General features: G+C 34.6%; 1 long non-coding RNA gene across 3 annotated transcripts; it reads left to right on the plus strand.

Annotated features, from left to right (window-relative positions):
- Nucleotides 1–2,475: 2,475 nt before the first annotated feature.
- On the plus strand, nt 2,476–8,547 carry LOC113293592. Of its 3 annotated transcripts, none has more exons than XR_003332383.1 (6): nt 2,476–2,590; nt 4,667–4,755; nt 4,941–5,028; nt 5,525–5,751; nt 6,491–6,622; nt 8,160–8,547. It is a non-coding gene; the product is annotated as an uncharacterized LOC113293592 (long non-coding RNA). The 3 variants fall into 3 exon arrangements; XR_003332384.1 differs by having other exon boundaries at nt 5,562–5,751; XR_003332385.1 differs by having other exon boundaries at nt 5,650–5,751.
- Nucleotides 8,548–10,495: the final 1,948 nt, after the last annotated feature.

The raw sequence follows: 10,495 nt of genomic DNA on the forward strand, positions 1-10,495 counted from the left end.
AACACAAAAACCCCAAATTTAAATGTTGATCAAACTTTATTTTGGTTTCATCAAATTTTATGATGAAACCAAAATAAAATTTGATGAAATCAACATTTAAATTTGAGGTTTTTGTATCAATTTTTAAAAATTTGGAATTTTTGTATCAATTTTATTTACGATAGAGTTTTAGTGGATCCCAACATTTAAGTGGGGTTTTTGTACCACAAGTTTGGTCACCTTGGATTTTTATGACTAGTTTTGTTAATTTATAGAGTAAATAATACGGTGCTTACAGTTTTACCCTTAGGTAGGACCCAGATCTAATGGCTGTACTAAAAAACAATATTCGGTTTACAATCGTATGGCCATGATGTAATCCCTTCACCTTAGTCATCTCTTCTTCCGCCTCCATCTGCAAACCCAACTAAGAATATCTGCAGAAACCCCATTGATGTAGACATACATTAATAAACTGAAAAATTAATCCTTTGCACAATAGTGTTCTTCATTGATTATGTTATTTAACTTGTATCAAATTCGTATTTCTTATCATGTCAGCTCAAAACAACAACTTCGGGAGAGTCGTGAATTTCACAATTTGTAGCAGCAATCACTCCTCTCTTCACCACTACCTGCGTCCGGCTCATTCCCTCTTCATCACCACCACCACCATCATACGAGATCGTCAATCCTGATCTTCATTACCCGTTTCATTTATATCCGTTGAATCCAATCCCTTCCCATTCCTAGAACCCCCAAAACAAAATCCCACAACAATACTCAGAGATCCGTAATTTGATGAACAGAGTAACTGAATACATAATCCTGAAATTTGGAACAAAGTAGAACTCAGTCATTAATTTCGCTTTCATAGGTTGTTTTCGTATGCAATAGCAAATTCATAAAATCAATGACTACATTTTGAGGGAAAAAGAAAATAAAGGCCCTAATATTAGATTATTAAATTTCTTTAGTTTGATGAAGAAAATTTGTTACAAAGCTTTGGTCGCCGACAAGCTTAGAAACAAAAGCAACAGGACCAGCGCCACCTCCTATGATTATTTGAAGCAGCGAAGAAAGAAATTGGCGGCCTTTTAGGTGGGGAAGGAATGAAGAAGATTAAAATGATTTTTAATTTTTTTTTTTTGCGAAGTCAGAAGATTAAAATGAAAAAAAGGATCTGAAGATTATATGGAAAGAGTGTTTGTGGCCATCCACGTGTAGGTATGATAAACGGTTTAAAAAATATAAGATAAAAACATTGATTTTTATTAACTGATATTAGATTTAACCAGTCAACTATGGTCAACGTCCATTTCCGAATACCAAACGCCAACCTGGACAAATGTTGGACCAAACTCAAAAGCTGGACAAAACTTGAGTATCAAAAACAAAATAACCCACCAGTTATAGGTGATAAAAAAGGAAAATTAAGTACTAAAATTATCAAGGTCTTGGTATCCAACATTGTCACTAGGGCTGCACATGGGCGGGTATGGGCGGGTATAAGCTAAAACCAACCTCGCACCCACAGACTGCGGGTTTTTTTTTTCAAAACCAACCCCGCACCCACAAACAGCGGGCGGGTTTTGTTACCCGCCCGCTACGGGTTGGGCGGGTATGGGTTTAAACGGGTTTAAACCCGCTTTATATTCAAGTATTTAGAGTAACTTCTATTCTCCTTGATTAAGTGAGAAAAAAAAACCAAAACCCCCAAAATATTCATATCTAGGAAGTTCACAGATGAAGATTAAGTGTTGAATCTGTTGATTTTTCGATTGTTGTCGATTTCTGGTGAAGATTTGAAGTTGTTGTTGTCGATTTCTAGTGAAGATTTCTGGTAATTGTCGTTCGTAGGTGAAGAAGAAGAACTGAGGAGGAAGAAGAGGAGAGGCCGAACAGAGAGAAGAGTGTAGAAAGTGAATGAGGGTTATCAGTTATCCTATCTACTAGTATTAGGGTTTCATAATGGACGACTAGGATTAGTTTTATCTAATGATATATAATCTGCGGGTTTTTTGGGCGGGTATTAGCTTAAACCAACCTCGCACCCACAGACAGCGGGTTTTTTTTTCTTCATAACCAACCCCGCACCCACAACGGGCGGGTATGGATTAAAAACCCACGGATTTAGCGGGTACGGGTGGGTTTGGGTATCGTGGGCGGGTCTTGTGCAGCCCTAATTGTCAGTGGCATTTCTATATGATTTTGAAACTTTTTACCCAAACATGAAGACGGAAAAATCGATTAGGCCAAAGGCAGTTGACCCGATTAATTTTGCAATTTTTCTGAGTAGAAATTGACGATTAGTCCCAAAATTAGTGGGCTTTGAACGCTTTAGTCCACTCATCCGAAGTCTGGTACTAGTTAGTCCAAATATTCCCCGTCCCCGGCAGTTTGGTCCAAATCGGACAAGTTACTCCAAATTCTACCGATTCAGAAAATATAAGTTTTTTCGTAATACCCCTAATAACGTTTTAAGCTGTTTCACATATAAAATTCTATTTTGGAAAAATTTTCATTTTTAGATTTCAGAATTTCAGGATAGAGAAACAAAGGGGAGAGACATCATGTTTTGAAACTAAAGAAGACGACTCTTTTCTCCCAGGTTAGTGGTTGATTTTTTATTACCTTTTATTGATTTTTCATTGATTCTGTATCTTTTGATCGACTTTTTTTTATGTTTGTTTGTCTTTTGATCTTTTGGTTACTGTTTTTTTTATGTTTGATTTTTTTTTGATCGGTTCTTATTTTTCATTTTTCATTTTTATGATTAATTTGATTTTTCTTTCTTTCAGTTAATTTGTTTTCTAGGCTTTAGATTTTGATAGATCTGTGATTTATTTATTTTTTATTTTAGGCTTAATTTGAAGATTAGAGAAATGATTTTGGTAGAATTTTCTAGATCTAATTGTTTTTGTTATGTGATATAAGACCTAATTGTTTCTGCCTTTTTGTGTTTTTCGGGTTCAATTTGAAGAACAATTTTGTGAGTAGATTTCATATGATTTCAATCTTGTTTTGTGGTTTAGAATCAATTAATCGAAGTTTATTTTGACTGGAAGATATTGAATTACATTTTGAACTGTGTAAACGATAAACACTAAGAGGAATATGAACAATTTTTTATTTATTCTACTCTATTATAAAAGCACAATTATTATGTAGTGCTTAATTAGTCTAGATTGAATATTCGATCATGAATTGTTCTGGTAACGTATTTAGCTAGTTTGGATCATTTAATAGTCACTACATACATGAACCTAATTTTTTACTATACAATTAAACTCCTTGAACAATTTATTGATAACTCTGTAGGCTAGGGGACGTTGATTATGCCGTTTGGAGCCGGAGTTCTAGTAATTCTTTGTCATAGAGATAAGTTATTGTTATCATTTTTATAGTCTTTGTTCATTTGGGAAGCAATGCGTAATTGATGTGTACATCTTTGTTCTCAGGATTTTATTAGATGTGTACATCTTTGTACACCATTGTCCCTTCTCATTGATGCATAACAAGTTTTATAGATATAAATGTTGGATTTTCAGGATTTTTGTAGATGTGTACATAGTTGTACACTATTGTCCTGTCTCGTGAATATATGTGCCATGTTTTACGCGTATGGATGTTGGATCCTCATGCTTTTTTGTAGATGTGTTTTGTACATAGTTTTACACAAGTGTAATAAATATGCATTTGGTTTTCAATCCCACCCAGTACCAATCACTTCTGCACATGCATTTCAGTGTTAAAAATGAACTTTCGGTCAACATTTTATCAAAATAAGTTAGAGTTAATTGGACAACAATATAGATTTCGGCATGAAATGTCTAAATGGGAGGGTTCAGTTCTTGTTAAAAGGAACTAATATTGCAGTCCACTTTTTTGTTAGTTCAGCTGAACCACTGTAGCTTGTCATCTTTATGCATCTGATAGCTCATTTAGGAGAATTATTGAAATTCGTACGGTCATTTCTAGGGGTGTCAACGGGTCCGGGTCCTCCCGGGTATCACTAGACCCGGACCCGGACCCTACTTATAAAGGTCGGGTCCGGGTCCTAACGGTTCCGGGTCTGATTCCTAAATTTGTGGACCCAGAACCGGACCCGTTTAAATATCCGGGTACCCATTGGGTCTTAAGAAAACTATTAAAAAAACCTCAAAAACTTAATATTTTTCTCTTTTTGGCTTGGATTTAAATAACTTTTATAAAAATTTATTATTATTTCTTATTAATGTACTAAATAAAGATTAAATGTAAGAGAAAAATTTAAAACGAGTAAAATATCAAAGCTAAAACTAGCAAAAACATGAATAGAGTATGAATAAACGGGTACCCAACGGGTATTACCCGTTTGGACCCGATTAGATTCGGGTCCAATCGGGTAATTACCCGTCGGGTCCTAAGTTGTTAATGGGTCCAACTTTAGGACCCGAAACCGGACCCAAGTCTACCGGATCCGGTTCCGGTTTCGGGTAATGGGTACCCATTGACAACCCTAATCATTTCCATGATGTTGACTATTGTGAGTCCAAATTAGTATAATAAAATTGGGACCAGGTAGCTCTTAGTGTCCTTCGATCATTTTTGGTGAGGTGATTACATGTACATGTATAGTTGCTTCTGCCAGCACAATAGTTCTTGGTATTCCATCTGCTGACTGGCTGTTATATTTCTACTTCAGGTACTCTCCAAAATTTCAAGTTTGGGTACAACGCTGCAACTGGTAAATAGTAGAATTTGATGGCAGCTGGAATCATTGACCATACTAAGGTAAAGATAGCGTACTGGTGTTAGGAAAATTTGATGGCAGCTGGAATCATTGACCCTGCTAAAGTAAAGATAGCGTACTGGTGTTTAGGGGGTTTATCATGCCTGGATTTTGACAAGTTGAAACCATATACCAGTTGGATTTTTCTCTAGCATGTTCTGATTCTCATATCTAATTTTACTATCAGGTTGTGAGATGCCTGGCTAACGAAGGTATTATAAGTGGATTTCGGAACCAACTTTCATGACTTGAACAAAGGAGTCTGTGGGAATCAGGTGAGGACTGTTTTTGAAGCAAAATGATCTAAGTTAGTACTATCATGTTATCTTGATTATCATGTGATGTGATACTTTAAACACTTTTCTTTCCAGTTTGTGCACATTTTTTTATTGAATTGTTAACATGTACAAAGTTGTACACATATTGGTCGTTAATGTGTACATAGTTGTACACCTTTTGATGTTTAATGTTCACATAGTTAGTACACTTGTTGACTGTTAATGTGTGAGACTGTCTCATTTTGAATCTGATTTCCTTCATTTTTACGATGTTGACTTGTTTTTGAATAAATAAAATATGCCTAGAGTTCCTTCTATGCAGGAGAGCTCCCCTCGCTTCTTTTATAAGTTCAGATAATACTTCTTTAAGATGTAATTATAAGCTTTACATGAATTGATTACAATGATTGCTTAATCTGAAAAAGAAACTCCTAACTATTTTCTAAATTACATAAAAAGTTATCTAATTTTAGAGTTGTCTTAATTGTGACAGAACATTTCTCATTTGCCTATTGATTCTTTGCACCCAGTGTTTTGAGCATCAATCGAATGTGGTTATCAGATGTCATTCTCATTTTTTTTGTCCCTCTTTGTCCTTCATTGGGATGGGTACTTCAGTTTCCAATTGCTATAGATTCTGATCGGTTCATTCGAGCACTTGAACTTCCAAAAGTCCAAGATCATATTAGAGAACTGAAAGAAAGATTTGTTGGTAGAAAGGTACACCTTCTTAACGTTCTTAAAGAATGTCTTCCATTTCTTAATGAATATCTTGATTGTTATGCAATCATATAACTATGAGAAAGCGACCATAAGGTAACTATAAGTATGCAAAACTTGCATTATCTGTGCGTCAACTGGGGCACATAAATGAGTAAGTTGCGCAAACTTTCACACAATCGAGCCAGTAAGACGAGCACCTTTTTTTGTGAACATCAGGATACTGTTCTGCTGATATAATCATGATTATGCTAATCTGATTACTTTAGCAAATGAATGATGGATGAATATCCGATTAAGTGCTTCAAATGAACAAGCTGAACTTGTGTGAGAGCCTTATTGTTATTTTGATAGAGATAGCATTTATTTTTATATATTTATTGATAAATTATATGTGTCCATATTGGTACACCAATGATATAAGTGTACATTGTTGTACACATGTGACATAAATTACATGTGTGCATAATATTCCACTTTAGGACTCTTAATTAAATTTTGGTGAACAATGTTTTTTCATTTCTTGGATGCCGAATCAGTGATGCTATGAGTCACTGGCCGTTGGTTACGACAGAAATTATACGTGTACATATTAGTACACTTATATTGTAAGTGTACATTATTGTACACATGTCACACAAATTACATATATACATAACAGCGCACCCTTTATAGATCCAATTCAGAGTGTGAATAATATTGTGCTTTCTTTCGTTCTGGCCTACTATTGGTCATGCAGATTTATGGGGTGAAAACACCAGTAAAGAGATTTCTGCCCCGTTAAGGAACTCATATAGACGTAATGTAAATAAGTTGCTGGATATTTTGTGGAAGATGCTGCTGAGGGTAAAACGTCGGATGATTTTACAAGGTAAAAATATGTAACCAAGTTGTCTGACAACTTTCCGTACTAGTAATTTTATCTAAGGAAAATTTTAAATGATTGATCATTTCAACTAGACTCACAGTTGTTTGTGAAGTTCAGGAAACATATTTACCTTGTAATTATAGCTTTTGAAATAACCAATGATATATCCCTATAACATCGATCATCCTACGACCTAATATACATTACCATTGTAATTATGCATTTCTTTCTCCAAATATCCAAGTCTGATGAGTAGAATAATTTGGATTGCAGTTATTTGGGTAGTTGGTTTTTATCAACATACCACCCTTGTAATGTACCCCTCATATTGTGCTTTATTATCAACATGGACTTTCTTCTTCCATTTCTTTGTAGGCATGCGTTATCATTGCTGTAAGATAATATTAACTGACAGGCTCAGGGAATTTTTTTTGGTTGCCCTGTCTTTTGCAACATTTTTTTTAGCCTACGTAAACCGAACATACATTTATTTCATAAGTTTAGGTATAACATAAAGATTCAACATTGGATGACTTCACTAATTTATTAGAGAAGCATCAACGATGCTTCTCTAGTTTAACTTTCATGCTTTTTTAGTTAATGTGTACATAATTGTACACCTGTTGATTATTTATGTGCACATAAATGTACACATGTTGATTCGTTAATGTGTACTTAGTTGTACACATGTTGATTGCTAGTGCGCGCATAAACGTACACATGCTGATTGTTAAGAATTGTGCACATTATGTTCTCCGGCTCTGCAACTTTGATGAAAACATTCTCACTTGTTACAGTGCCTCTCCTGTTCGGCGCAGTCCTATTCCTAGGAAGAGGAGTGCATCTCCTTGCAAGACTCTTCTTCTAGGGTGAAAACCCTGGTAGATGCAGTCATGAAAGTCCTAGAAAAAGGAGCCCACATTTTTGTTTATTTATCTTTGAAATCTCGAATTAGTAATTAAGCATGTTAGGCTGAACTTATATTGCACGATTGATGTAGGGTTTACATAATGGACAAGTCGTGTCCTTTGAGTAGGCGTGTAATGTGTTGTTTAAAACGCGGTGGGTATTTGCATGTTCTCTTTAAAGTACTGAGTGGGTGTATTAGTATACTTTGTTCGTTTTGAAGGTTGATTATTGCTTTGTTGAACTTATCATAGATGCACTTAATGCAGCAGTTAAGTAGTCTGCGAACCCATTTTCAGTTTCTCAAATATTTAAGTTGTCGGACTTGATCAATGAGTTAAGTAGTCTGTGAACATTTCTTCAGTTCGTAAATATTTAAGATTTTGTACTTGATGAATGAGTTACGTAGTCCGTGAACCTTTTTTTTTTCAGTTTGCCAGATATTTAAGTTGCCGGACTTGATGAAATGCATGTGGTTTGAATGTTTAATGGTTTGTGGCATGAGCTTTTGCTTCACATAATTTCCTACGCGCATTGGTTTTTCTCTATTTCTTTTCTCATATCGTTTTTAACCATGCATCTTTTGGATAGTGGGAGTTCTGACTGTGGTGCATCTTTTATACATGTTTTGCAGGTATACATATTGGTGCAATGTTGCAATCTTATGAAAAAGAAGGTTAGGGTGTGGTTATGAATTATTGATTTTAGGAATGTTTTGCGGGGGTATATGTATTGATGCACTAGTGTATTTTTCCATAAAAAAGTAAATTTGTGTGTGGTTATGTATTTTTAGGGATTTATAAGCTCAAAAAAGTAAATTTGTGTGTGGTTATGTATTTTCTTATGTGGTGTACAAACTGGTGCTCCTTGTACTGTCTTTGGATTTTCTAGATTTTTGTAGATGTGTACATGTTTGTACACCAATGTAAACTAAGATTTTTAAAAAATGAGAATTATATAGTCGTATGTGTACTCTATTTGTAGCTCTTGGAAAGAGCTTTCCGAATATATAAATTTTACGAATTTGGACAAACAGTTTGAAAGATAGATTGTTTTTAATTTTTTTTATATTATTTAAAATTGCCGACATCATCATGAGTTATTTTGGACTAAGCTGTAAATTTTTGGACTAAATTGTAAATCAGAAAGGTTATATGTGTACTTTTCATATTTCAAATAATTTTTGGACTAAATTGTACCTAGTTAACTCAGGATGGACTAATTTGTATTTTTTAACATATTTTTGGACTAAACCGTATTTTTCCTTTTTTCTGAAGGCAAAACAAGTGCTCCAAAATCATTTTGGTTCATGCACAAAACCTAGTTAATCCTCACAAGTTTTTGAAGTTCTTTTTCCGTGTTTTTAGCTTCTAACTTCAAGAAACCGATCTCAAACGACTAAAGCCTAGAATTTCAAGATTTATATAGAAGGTGACGCCTCGTACACCAAAGAACACAAGAGAAGATACAAGGAGATAAAGTTTGCTTTGCAACTTTGAATCCATCTTTATCATTTTAGGATTTTCATTAGCTTCTTCTTTCCATGTATTTTCTACCTGCATTTAGGTGCGACCCCAAAAGAATTAGGGACGACACAAAAAGTAAAAAAGGTCACTCAAACGTAAAATGTAGCTATCCCTTATCTTCCGGTTTTTTTAATGGCCAAACTACCCTTCACAATCGGTAGATAATTTTACAATCGGAAGTTAATCCACAATCGGGAGTCAATTTAGTTTATATAACTTCCGAATATAAAATATTCCCAAAATAAAATCCTATATCTTTTGAATTTTGATTATCCTATAATCGGTAGTAAATAAAGTTATCTTGACTCCCGATTAAAGTAGACCTTTGGCAAAAATGGTACCATAATCGGTAGTGAATTTAGGTTATTTAACTCCCAAATATAGAGTTGCCCCAAAATGAGATTTTGCAAAAATTCTCTATTTTTTGAATTTTGGTGGAGCCTATAATCGGTAGTAAATAAAGTTATCTTGACTCCCGATTATACAATAGACCTTTGGCAAAAATGGTACCATAATCGCTAGTGAATTTAGGTTGTTTAACTCCCGAATATAGAGTCGCCCCAAAATGAGATTTTGCAAAAATTCTCTATTTTTTGAATTTTGGTGGAGCTTATAATCGGTAGTCAATAAAGTTATCTTGACTCCCAATTATACAATAGACCTTTGGCAAAAATGGTACCATAATCGGTAGTGAATTTAGGTTATTTAACTCCCGAATATAGAGTCTCCCAAAATGAGATTTTGCAAAAATTCTCTATTTTTTGAATTTTGGTGGAGCCTATAATCGGTAGTCAAGATAGTTCATATAACTACCGAATATAGAGTAGCCCCAAAATGAGATTATGCCAAAATCCTACCATTATCGGTAGTCAAGATAGTTCATATAACTACCGAATATAGAGTAGTCGTTTTACCAAAATTCTACCGTAATCGGTTGTTTCGTGATGTTATTTATCTGACGATTGTGGTAGATAAAAAAAAATACATGGTTACAATCGGTAGATAAAAAAATACTAAACTACCGATTATGAAGGAACATATAAGTATTTTCAATCTATTTTGTCTTTTTGTGTCGTCCCTAATTCTTTCGGGATCGCTCCTAAAGATCACAGGTAACTAAATTTCATTGGGCCGGCCGACCGTAGGGCCCGAACAGCCCGCAGAGAGGGAGCCACTTTTATGACCACTTTTTTGTCAAATGAAGGGTAACCCAGATTTTCAATTTCACGAAAAGATTGGAAAAGAATATTCCTAAAAGATTTCTGTCACATTTTTGGTTACTTTTTCATTGGACAGGATTATCCCTCAATGTGCAAATCAAAAGACAACTATATCCTTTACCATCTCGTGGTTCACATCAACACGACCATGACTAGCTGCTCCGATAAACCAGCGACACCACCAAATTCATACACCATTATTCATCGCCACCATTTACCATCAC

This window comes from Papaver somniferum, chromosome 7, assembly GCF_003573695.1.
Source record: "Papaver somniferum cultivar HN1 chromosome 7, ASM357369v1, whole genome shotgun sequence".
NCBI classification, from domain to species: Eukaryota; Viridiplantae; Streptophyta; class Magnoliopsida; order Ranunculales; family Papaveraceae; genus Papaver; species Papaver somniferum.